This window comes from Podarcis liolepis (genome assembly GCF_965112155.1).
Source record: "Podarcis liolepis genome assembly, chromosome: 9".
Lineage (NCBI taxonomy): Eukaryota > Metazoa > Chordata > Lepidosauria > Squamata > Lacertidae > Podarcis > Podarcis liolepis.
In genome coordinates, this window is record NC_139564.1 from 65,238,989 (window position 1) to 65,251,677 (window position 12,689).

The 12,689-nt window shown below is 41.4% G+C and overlaps 1 long non-coding RNA gene across 1 annotated transcript; it reads left to right on the plus strand.

The window, feature by feature from the left end:
* Positions 1 to 2,445: 2,445 nt before the first annotated feature.
* LOC310686449 lies at positions 2,446 to 11,574 on the plus strand. The gene is made up of 3 exons (XR_014515927.1): positions 2,446 to 2,541; positions 3,823 to 4,002; positions 11,237 to 11,574. It is a non-coding gene; the product is annotated as an uncharacterized lncRNA (long non-coding RNA).
* Positions 11,575 to 12,689: the final 1,115 nt, after the last annotated feature.

Sequence of the window (12,689 nt, forward strand, 5' to 3'; positions counted from 1 at the left end):
CCTTCGAACTGATCAGATGCAGCAATGCCACAGAAGTAGTTCCACATTACCATCACTACTACAGACAGGGTTGGAGTCAGGTGATCTTCTGCTTCCCAGACAATAAATCTATTAAAAATGGGGCTTCTACAACACTAGGTCCATGGGCCATTTGTACCATGGCTCCACCCAGGTTTTCAAGGGGTGCTGAATAACTATGGTTTGCAATTGCTTCCTACTGTCTTGCAGAAACACATATGGCAAGGGTAGACACTGACCTGTGACCCTGATGGAATATGGCTTCAACAGAAAAAAGTTTCCCCCCCTCCCCATAATATTTATTAAGTTTCATATAAAAACATAACTTTAACATAACAGAAAAGAAAAAAAAATGAAAAAATAAAAAATAAAATAAAAGAAATAAAATATTTCCAACCCCACCTATACCACCACATACATAGATACAATAAAACTTAATTAATTAAAGTCCAACTTCGTAAACATATTACTTGACGTCCTCTAATCTCTTCCAACTGAATTTCCTTGTAATTGAATGTAGCAGTTTCCAATATCATTACTTCATATAACAATAATCCGGTCATAATCATATTTCCTAACTTTTCTTATCGTATTGTTTCTTATTTATTTATTTAGTCCTGATTTAATCCTAAGCCTGATTAATTATTTCAAGTAGTTACAAGTCTTTAATATTACAATATTTATTCAAATAGTCTTTAGATTTCTTCCATTCTTCTTGATATTCCTCTTTTGTCTGGTCGCGGATTCTCCCGGTGAGATCAGCCAGCTCCATAAAGTCCATCATCTTCATCTGCCATTCTTCTACCGTTGGTCATTCTTGTGTTTTCCATTTTTTGGCTAACAATATCTGTGCAACAGTTGTGGTTTACAAAAATACTTTTACATCTTTTTTGGGCTCAACAGAAAAAAGTTTCTCTCTCTCTCTCTCTCTCTCTCTCTCTCTCTCTCACACACACACACACACACACCTGTCAATAGAAGGTAGGAAGGATGTAGTCATCTTCTCCCTATACTGAGATGCACTTAATGGAATTGATAGATCTTTCTCCATCCTCTTGCAAGACTGATCAGCATATGAGTGTGTGGACTGCTGTGTCAGGAAAAGATTTCAATGCTGTGACCACTGACTTCATCAAGGAAGAGTGGAAATGGAAACACGGGAGAGACAGGCAAAAGAAGTGATGTGGGTACCATAAGGCTTGTGTGTCACAGGAAAACTTCATAAAGATGTAACGGACAGGTGGTGCTGCTGCGAAAGAGATAAACTACTAGGGAGTGTAGGAAGAAAAAAAGGCCCAGACAACAGAGATAGAAGGTTGTGGTGGAGGAGGACAGAAGCAATGTTATAGGGAGGAAAGACAAGAGGAAGAGGGAGCAATAAGATATGGCTGTTTAAGGGAGACCTAAAAAGTAGGATTATATGTGGGTTGCAAGGATCAGTGAGAATGCAAAAAGAGATGGTTTGGGGTGTTGAGAGAGAAAGCGGAGAAGCAAGTGAGGCATAAGACCTGCAGTTGGCAAAGGGAAAGCAGAAGAGAGTAAGGTATGAGATACAGAAAAAGAGTGAAGTCCACAGAGAAGGAAATAAATGTTAGAATGGGGCTTTAGATGCTTAAAGACAAACAAAGAAAGAATGGTTCCTAAATCAAAACAGGCATGCTTGTTAGTTAGCAATGTTTTAAACACAATTATTTGTTACATTAAAACTTGTCGCACTTTCCTGCCCCCTGACAGACACTTGCATGGCAAACCTCTTTCCTAGAGGTCTTCCTGTGCCTTTAACAGCTGCTTGACAAGGAAACATTTAGCATGTGAGGCATTTCACATCACTTTATCTGCTACATTTTTGCATATCTCAAGTCTTTAAAGGGACAGGAACTCTGCCAGAAATTTTTTCGACAGCTTTCCCCCCAGTGTCTCTTTCTTTTCTTTTTTTCTTTTATAATATTTTTATTCGTTTTTATATATATTTTCCAAACCAAACATAACATCTCCTCTCATCTTATACAACATTTTGGCCATATTCCTAGGACTTCCATCAACCATGTCTAGTGATTTTCAACCTTCATCTCTTAATCTTGCTTTTCATTATTTTCACTATTACTTTTAATAGTCCATAACTTAAAATCCATTCTCATATTTTTTCCCCTGTAATATTTCATATAGTTTTCCTTACAAAACTTCTTGTAGCCCTACAAGCATAGTCAGTTTATTACAATTGTTTTTCAAATATTTCGCATATTTACTCCAATTTTTCAATAATTTCTGGTCCCGCTGTGGCGTTTGCCCTCCTAGGTGGTGTGACATCATACTGGGTTCATAAGGAAAGGGTTAACTAATTGTAAAATGACTAACCAATGGGAACCCAAGGGGAGGAGTTACAGTTAGAGTGGTTGAGAAGTCAGTCTGGAATTAGAGACGAGACAGTTAGGATAAGTCTGTGGGTTGAGCTAGTCTGATGTGAGACAGTGAGAGAATTTATGAAGAGGAGTCCGTCAAACAGCTGAGATAATCAGTCAGTAGGTATTGGGAAGGTATAGGCCGGTAAAGAAACTAAAGTTAAGAAACTGACAGGAATATTATCTGAGAAACCATAAACTTGTTAATGTTTGTAAAATAAATTTGTTTATTGGGTTCACTTTTAACAACTGTCTGGACTCAATGATTTACCCGAGAGTAACGGGTTGGTGGCAGCGTGGAAGCAAGCACAGTGGTGGCACACGGATCAATAGACCGTTAAATGTCCGGGGACCCTGTGTGATCGCCACAGCCCCTTTTGCACTATACATTTAAGTCAGCATCATATCACTTTAAGCTGTCAGGACACCCCCCAAAGAATCCTGGGCATTGTAGTTTATTAAGGATGCCAAGAGTTGCTAGGAGATACCTAGTCCCCTCGCACAACTTCAATTGCCAGAATTCCCTGGGAAGAGGGATTAATTGTTAAACCGCTCTCACTCTGTGAGGCCAGTAGGGGTCTTCTAAGAAAGACTCTCCTCCCTGAAAGAGAGGGGAGTGGTTGTGGGCGGGAGCCTGAGCACCGCCCAGCAGGGGGCGTGGCCCCCTGCCTCCAGCTCACCTGGCTGGCGCTCACGCCCCCCCGGTGGCCACCCAACCAGGTGCCGCGGAGGGGGCGTGTGCAGCAGCCTTTTGCTGCAGTGCCAGCCTCTCCCTGGCCTCATTCCTCATCATTGGAATAATGTGTTGTGGTGTGTCGAAGTGCTAGGTGTGGCCATCGCCTGTGCCTTCAATTTTTAGGGGTATTCCGTTAAAGGAATCTGGGGGTCGTGTATTCCGTCCGATGCCTGCTTGGCGGGAGGCCATGGCACGACCCTCGGTGACAGCTGGGGTGAGCCTATAGTTGGATTAGCATCAACAGGCTCCACCTACTGGTGAATAAACCCACTTGTTTCGATCCAATGCCTAAGCCAATACCTTTTTCATTGCTGTAATCAATAAAGTTGTGGCCTTTTCTAGCCCATCAACCTTATATCACGTGTCCTTGTGTCTTCATTTCACTTCGCGGGGGTCGGGTCCTCAAACTACAACTCTCCATATTCTTAACAAACTACAGTTCTAGGATTCTTTAGGAGAAGTCATTTCTGTTTAAAGTGGTATGCCTGAAATGCAGATGGGGTCTTAGTTCAATGAGCTTTATTTCTGGACACACATATTTATGACTGCTGTATTAATGTCCTCCCCAACCCATTTTTTTTTTTAAATAGGACTGCCTTTCAAAAAAAATCAGAAAAAGATATTGTTTGTCCCACCCTGACCCTAAAATGTGTGCTTGTGTTTTAACAGGGATGCTAGTCCCATTAATTTCCATGGGACTTCCTACTGAAATTCTGCTGAGCTTCACAGCCTGGGATATTTATTGTAGCACCATTGAAAATAGATACACACATGCTCAAACGTCTCAGCTCCAAGAAAGTGATGCGTCTCCAAGTCTTAGATAAGGATCTTGTTTCAGCTCTGCAGATGGTAAGCATTTATTGATGTTTTTAGGTTAGTGTTAAGCTTATTGACCTGGGGTTTTAATATTTACAGTATTTTGCCAGAATCAATACTGTGACCTTAAGGTAAAGAAAAACACACACATTTAAGTCAACAACAAATCACTTTAAGTTGATGCCAGAGGTTCCTTGCAATCCTTCAAAACTTTTTTTCTCGTAACCCTATCTGATAAAATAAGGAGAATTGCACCAAAACTCCCATATTACACCAATGCCTGCTCTATATTAATGTTGCCATATTTCAAAAAGTAAAAACCAGGACTCCCTGAAAGTCGTTGAGCTTTTTATGATTATTATTACAAAAGCGCCCCCCCCCCAAAGCCCTAGCTTATTTATATGTGTCTTTTCTGCATTTGGCTCTGTGACTTTGTTGATAAAATCAGGTTGGCTGTTGCCACAATTTTCTTATGTTGCCACCCTAATCCTCAAGCAGTGTGAGATTCCCGCGGCCCAGGCATTTACCCAGCATTTGCAATACTTTTGGAAATGAGGCACAGTGGAGACTGTGGTGTCTTTATGATATATGGTTTTTAGGATATATGGTCTTTAGCATGACCCTCCCATGAAGCAGGTGGAAGCAGCTGCCTTGGGCGGTGGAATCCTGTAGGGTGGTGCCCCTGCGGATGCCCCACCTGCTCCTGCCCCTGCCAGGGTTGCATAGTGTTAGAAGTGGCTCTTGAGATCCTCAAAATAAAATCTGAACAAAATTGGTGAAGCAGCAGAGAGTTTATTGAATACAATACAGTGGTGCCTCGCAAGACGAAAAGAATCCGTTCTGTGATTCTCTTCGTCTAGCGGTTTTTTCGTCTTGCGAAGCAAGCCCATTGAAGGATTAGCGGATTAGCGCTATTAGCGGCTTTTAGCGGCTTATCTGCTGATAGGATCAGCTGATAAGCGGATTAGCGGCTTAGAAAAAGGGGGGGGGGGAACCCAGCAGGAACTCGCAATACATTGTCGTCTTGCGAAGCAAGCCCATAGGAGATTCGTTTTGCGAAGCACCTCCAAAACGGAAAACTCTTTCGTCTAGCGAGTTTTCCGTCTTGCGAGGCATTCGTCTTGCGGGGCACCACTGTATGTTCTTGCAAGAGTGGGTCTCCAAAGTAGGCACACTCTGGCTTTGGCAAAGCATGAGCTTATATTCCCTATGCCTGAAGTACAGGTTCCCTCCCTTGTCTTCCTGATTGCTGGGTACTACAAAGTTTACAGGCTATCACAAGCTTTCCATTTCTAGACAATTCTGCAAATTCAGGAGCCCCCTCCTCCATTGGTTTGGCTCATCTTAAGATTTGACATCACCTGACTTCTTTTTTTAGGGGGGTAGGGGTGGGGGAAAACACATTGATACCTCTTATATCTAAGCAAAGGGGAGAAGCGTATCAGGATGCACAAGATGAAAAGTCATGACTGCCTAGCTTCCAGTTCTCCAGGAGATTTAAAGGTAAAGAGAGAATCTGTGGATTGCTACCTGGTGATCCTGTCTTGCCCGTCTCTGAGAAAAACAGCCACCTTCATCTATAAAGCAGAGCATAGTGTGTTCAATATCTCCAGAGGCAAGATAACTTCCCAATAGCTCCAATTAAAAGAAATCGGGAGAGAGGGAATTAAAGGAGTCCACTTTCATCTTGATTTTTACTCTGTGCCCAGTGGTATTCTGGAAGGAAAAGGGAAAAAAATGAGCTGGAAGAAGTGTTGCTTATTTATTTTGAATAAAAATAGGAAAGTGGAGCAGACACATAGTAGAGATAGTGAACCTCGATGCATGTGTTGTTGCTGAGATACTGGCTGCCTTATAAGACCCTAGTAATTTGCTGTGAGTGAATTTCAGCAGAGTATTGAACTTGCAGCACAATTGTCTTCCTTTTTATGTTTGTATAAACAATTATGAATTTAAAAAATGAAGGTGAAACCAGAAATCTAGGTGTACCCAAAAAGTTTCACTTTGGAGGCTGAGTTCATAGATGTTTCAGCCTGGAAAACAACTGATCTCCATCTCGAGTTCATTTTATTTTGCTAAGCAGCTGTTGCCTCTTGGCCACAAGGTGGCAACAAATATTAGAATGATTATTGCTGATAATGATGGCTTTATTGGTAAATGAGCAACTCAGAAGAGCAAAAAGGTCATTCAGTTCCTTACACTGACTTTTTAACTGGTTTTTGTTTTTGTAAATGAGTTCTGGGGAACTTTGGGACCCCTTGGAAAACTATCAAGGGTTCCCAAATGGAAGATCAATCATAGCTGACAAGATTTCCAGAAAAGACTACTGATCTTCTGAACTCCCCCCTCCCATAGCAACACCTGCAAGAGCACATTAGTTGCTTTCTAATGTACAGTGTTAGATCCTACAGGACACCAAGAGTCCTGGCTAGCACCCTGTAGCACAAGCTTTGCCAACCTGGTGCCCTTCCACCTATTTTGGAAGAAGTGTGACATTTATTCTGAATAAAATGGTATAGCTGAGCAGGCCTCAGTGCTGTTGCTGAGATATTGCGGCCCAAAATATCTGAAGAAAACCAGTTTGGCAAAAGCTGTTGTAGAAAAAAATTAGTCTGTATGGTAGATTGCTACCCAGAATCCTTTGCAATGTGCAGGGTTTCTGTGCCAGACTTACCAGGGCTCTTCAGCAAGCAAATCCATTTGAGAAGGGTTCCATGAAAGCAGAAAATCAATGTGTAAACTTCTAAAGTAAATATATATATATATATATATATATATATATATATATATATATATATATATTTGCTTTCGTAGATTTTCACGGGTACAGGAATGCAGGTTTTGGTGTCTTCGGGTGTCTTCCCGTGTAAGAGTTGGGGTGTCTAGGCGACGTTTCGACGAGGTCTCACTCGTCATCTTCAGGCTGGTGCTTTCGGCTTCTTGTTACTGGAACAGAGCAGGATCTCAGTGTTTGAGTTCCTATAAATACTGTTGAGGGGGTGTGGTGTATAGCCTCCGACGTTCTGGGCAGAGAGGAAGTTCCCAGGTTAGTGTGCCTTTTCTTCTTTTGTTCCTTAATTACTTGAGGGATATCTTGAGTGATTTCTTGAGTGATATTCTGAGTACCACTTAGGAGGGTCATTAAGTGTGGATTAGTTGCTAAAGCTTTCGTGTCTTGACCTCTTGAGCTTGTGAAGAGTTTTTCTGAGAAGATGGCTGTACTGCACTTAGTTGTGCTCTGGCTTGGCTTCGTGTATAGGGGCGAGCTGTGGTTTTGTGCCCTGTGCCAGCCAGATCTGTGTAGGGATTGCAGGGGGGTGCAGCATCCGGAGGTGCCACTATGGTTTGGCTACTGGATGGTGTCTGTAATTTATCTGTGGAGAGGGTCTGGGTTTGGGTCTGGTGTGGTTGATTGGTGATGGCGTTCTGTGTGCCTCTGGTTCTGGTGTCGGTTTTTGTGGGGAGGGCTAATTTCCAGATGTCTGGCAGGCGGGACGTGTCGTCACGCTTGTTCATGTTGTGAGGGTGTTTCTCTATCTCGATGGCTTCCATGATTATTCTCTTGTGGTGATGTTCCATGTTAAAGAGCAATTTGGAATCCGCAAAATTAATTTCGTGTCCTGTTTCTTTCATGTGTTGGAAAAGAGAGGAAGTTTTTTCTTCTTTTTTGACGGCATTCTTGTGTTCTGCGATACGTGCATTTATTCGTCTGTTTGTTTGTCCAATGTACGTGGCTGGGCAGACTTTGCAGAGATTACAGAATCTCTCAAATGTGTTAATCGCCAATGGATACCAGCAAAACAGGATACCAGCCAATGGATACCAGCAAAAAATCGCCAATGGATACCAGCAAAACAGGGTTACGAAGCTAATCCAAAAAGAAACACCCCCCAAAAACCAAGACACAGAAGAAAACAATGGCATGGCCCTCCTTCCTTATATCAAGGGCACTACAGATAAAATTAGCAAAATCCTCCATAAACACAATATCAAAACAGCCTTTTGCACCAACCAAAAAATAGCCAATATCCTCAGAAACCCCAAAGATAAAATCCAGTTGGAAAACCAAGGGGTCTATGAAATACCCTGCAAAGTCTGCCCAGCCACGACACGTCCCGCCTGCCAGACATCTGGAAATTAGCCCTCCCCACAAAAACCGACACCAGAACCAGAGGCACACAGAACGCCATCACCAATCAACCACACCAGACCCAAACCCAGACCCTCTCCACAGATAAATTGCAGACACCATCCAGTAGCCAGACCATGGTGGCACCTCCAGATGCTGCACCCCCCTGCAGTCCCGACACAGATCTGGCGGGCACAGGGCACAAAACCACAGCTCGCCCCTATACACGAAGCCAAGCCAGAGCACAACTAAGTGCAGTACAGCCATCTTCTCAGAAAAACTCTTCACAAGCTCAAGAGGTCAAGACACGAAAGCTTTAGCAACTAATCCACACTTAATGACCCACCTAAGTGGTACTCAGAATATCACTCAAGAAATCACTCAGGATATCCCTCAAGTAATTAAGGAACAAAAGAAGAAAAGGCACACTAACCTGGGAACTTCTCTCTGCCCAGAACGTTGGAGGCTACACACCACACCCCCTCAACAGTATTTATAGGAACTCAAACACTGAGATCCTGCTCTGTTCCAGTAACAAGAAGCCGAAAGCACCAGCCTGAAGATGACGAGTGAGACCTCGTCGAAACGTCGCCTAGACACCCCAACTCCTACACGGGAAGACACCCGAAGACACCAAAACCTGCATATATATATATATATATCACTTTTCCTGTTTTGTCTGCTTTTCTCTTGGCCCCCTTGTTGGTTGCCTCTGAAATCCACCCCACTTCCGAATCCACTGGAAAATCTTGCCAGAAAGTCTTGCTTAGATATAAGAGGTATCAGTGTGTTTTCCCCCACCTCTACCCCCCTAAAAAAAGAAGTCAGGTGATGTCAGAACTTAAGATGAGCCAAACCAATGGAGGAGGGGGGTCCTGAATTTGCAGAATTGTCTAGAATTCTGTACCATTAAGCGGTAGCTAGCATAGCAATGAAGTTAGTTCCAGCATGTTGCATCACCACTCCTGTATCAATGTGTAAATAAGGATATATAATGTCAAAATAAGGATGGGTATTGTGGTGAAGGAAGTGTTCACAAAGGATCCAGGTTCTTTTCCACCCAAACACTCAGTGTATGAGAAACTCTCTTTATTACTGGTGTACTTTATTAAGTCTCTGTTTCATCCATCAGTGGACGCCCAATTTAACTCAGTACTGAAAACCCAGGTGGATAGGAAAAACCATGGAAAACCAACTTGAAATTCTCAGCATGTTGTACGCTGAAAGAAAATCATATGAAAATGATGTACCGGTGGTATTTGACTCCTAGTAAATTAGCAAAAATGTATAAGACAAGTACAAATACGTGCTGGAAACGTAAAGAAAAAGAAGGTACATTTTAAGCATATGTGGTGGCAGTGTAAGGTAATAAAAGCATTCTGGGAAATGATATATAATGAATTGAAAAAAAATGTTTAAAATAACCTTTGTAGAAACAAACAAACTAGAAGCTATTTTATTAGGAATTGCGGGTATCGACATCCCAAAGGAGCAGAAAACACTTTTCATGTATTCAGCAACAGCCACACGGATGTTACTAGCCCAGAGATGGAAAGAAGATAAAGTCCCTATCAGAGAGGAATGGCAAACTAAGCTGTTGGACTACGCCAAAATGGCAAAACTGACCAGAAAGCTCAGGAACCAAGAAGACAAAATCTTCAAGAAAGAATGGGAAGAATTTAAAATTTATTTAGGAGACCACTGTAAGCAGATGAAAACATTAGCAGGATTCTAATAACACTTGTCATGTAACAAATACTATGGAAAATATGGAGAGAGACAAAATGTGGATTATGAAATAATATGCAGTTGGAAAGGTTGACAATAGGACTGGGAAGTCTGGAGATTCAGAGAAATCTCTATACAGTGCTATCTTTGGTACTCAAACAATTAGAACTCAAACACGGCAAACTCAGAAATAAGTGTTTCAGTTAGCGAACTTTTTTCAGAAGCCGAACATGCTCCATTTTGGGTGTTATGCTTCAGATTTGAGTGCCACACTTCCATTTTGAGTGCCACACTTCCGTTTTGAGTGTTATGCTGAGGTCTGTCTGTTTCTGCTATTTATTTTGTGTTTTTGTGGCTCTTTTATTATTATTATTGTGATTGTGTAGAACCCAGTTCAGATTGACTTCAGTACATTTTTTATTGCTTTCATTTAATGATCAGTTGTCTTATTAGTAAAATCCATGTTAAATTGCTTTTTTAGGGGTTGTTTTTCAAAGTCTGGAACTGATCCATTTTGCATTCCTTTCTATGGGAAAGTGCGTTTTGGTTTTGGAACGCTTTGGTTTTGGAACAGACTTCCGGAATGGATTAAGTTTAAGAACCAATACGGATATGGACTTGGTACTGTTAAAACCTTACACTTGTAAAATTGAATTTAAAAAAAAAATCAAGAAAAGAAAAAAGAAAACCCAGGTGGATACAGCTGAGGCCCACCCAGCTCACTCATTCAAGTCTTGGTAATACAATCTGGATCAGTCTGCTCATCTACAATCAAGACATGGATAAGCATGGTTTTCTTAAGGACCAATTTGGCATTCAGCAGCAGCAGCAGCAGCAGCTCCAGACCAGAGGGCTTGGTGGATCTGCTACCAGAAACTCCTGGTGGAGTGAGAGGACTGGAACAGGGAACAGGGAACAAACACCTAGGCCTTTACGTGTGATGGTGGAGAGCCCTGCTCCACTCCATCCCAGCAAGGACATTGTTACCCCAGGGGTCCCTCTCAGATTTGCAGGACTCTAATGAATAACAACTCTCTCAAAGTTAATAAGGGAATTTTATTGCTGAACCAGTTCAGTCTGATATATATATATATATATATATATATATATATATATATATATATATATATATTGGACTGTGAATTAGATTTAAAAAGGACAAATGATCATTGCAGTGCCATTTGATTTCCAATAATTCTACATATTGCTTCATAATAGTCACCCACTTTAGGCGCAAATGGGGTATCCATCTGCTTTTGAAAACAAATCAAAAATGAAATGAATAATTATTATTTCCAAAAAGGATGGAAATACGAACAAATAAGTTCCTTACCCCGGGATTTGGGGTGCATTCATTTTTAATTCTCGTTTCTTGTTTGTATCATTCAATTCTCAATCATTTCTTTTCAGACGGGAAACTGAAATAGTCTGGAACAACCTGTGCAGATTACAATATCAGTAAAAGTTATGCACATGCACACACAGAGAGATGCTAGATTGTGTGGATTATAGGCATCTGAAATGTTAGTAAGAAGAAAGTCTAAAAATGTCGTGCCAGCCGGATGAAAATTGCAGAAGTTGAGAAGTCCCAAGCTCCCTTTGGTGTGCAAAACTAGTTGTGTTGTGCTTTGGGTCCACATTCCTGTATAGTTTAATTTATCATTTTCAGCTTTTCATCCATCTACTTTATGCAGGTTATTTTACTAATATAATTGGATGTCATGCACCATAGTGGTGTTTTGCAGCTGACGGATGATTTAAAATGTAAGCTTTACGAACACGGCAATGTCAAGAACCGGCTAATTAAAAATCAACTTACCGCCCAAGCCATTTCTAGTCATTTATAGCATAATATGTTCAGAATATGCATCACATTACAATCTCACAAAAAACATTTTCTTCTTATATTTGTGTTTGGCAGATTTGCCTCTTTTTGACAACCTGAAATTGGTACACCCCCATGCATCTCACTTGGTGTGATTTAATTAAAATAGACAACAGCAACCCATGCCGCAGTTCTTTTGAAATAACTTTGCTGGTTTGACCTGGAGGTGAAATTAGCCTGAAAATACCATACATATTACAAGTAGAAAGGAAGTTCTTAGCTTTTCAATGTACTTTGTACTGTATAGTAACAAATGTGTTGTTTGCATTGTATATACGTTGACTTTATATGGCAGCAGTGGCGAACCTATGGCAAGCATACTTGGCACACAGAGCTCTCACTGCTGGCACACGCGCCATCGGCCCATCTACATTGTTCCCCCCAATTTTCCCCCCACCCCCCACCCCCTACGCTACAGCTTGTGTCTGCTATTGAAACCCAGAACCTTTTAATTTTTTTAAAAAAATTTGCCGGTAGCCAGTAGCTGGAGATTTTGTTCAGTGATTGGTCTGTTTTCCAATTTGTTGTGCCAGTGGCTGTTTCTGATTGGGCATAGCAACATTATTTTTTTCACCCTTACTGTGCTGATTTTTTTGGCATTTTGGTGAACGATGAAGTCGGTGCTGCGTGTTAGTTCCAGCAAAGGTATTATTGGTCATTTATTTCTGTTCTATCTCCCCACTAAAAAGCTCAGCAGCTTTGGGGCATCCCCCCCAAAAAGCTCCAAAACTTTGGTCAGCAGCTTCCCCCAAAAAGCTAAACAACTTTGGGGAGCCCCCCCCCCAAAAAAAACTCAACAAAAAACTCAACAACTCTGGGCACTTTGCAATAAATAAGTGGGTTTTGGTTTGCAGTCTGGGCACTCAGTCTCTAAAAGGTTCGCCACCACTGTTATATGGGATCAAACTTAGCCAACTAGGAGATTCTATCATGGGAATGAATTCTAGACTATAGGGGAAAGTGTGACAGTACTAAGAT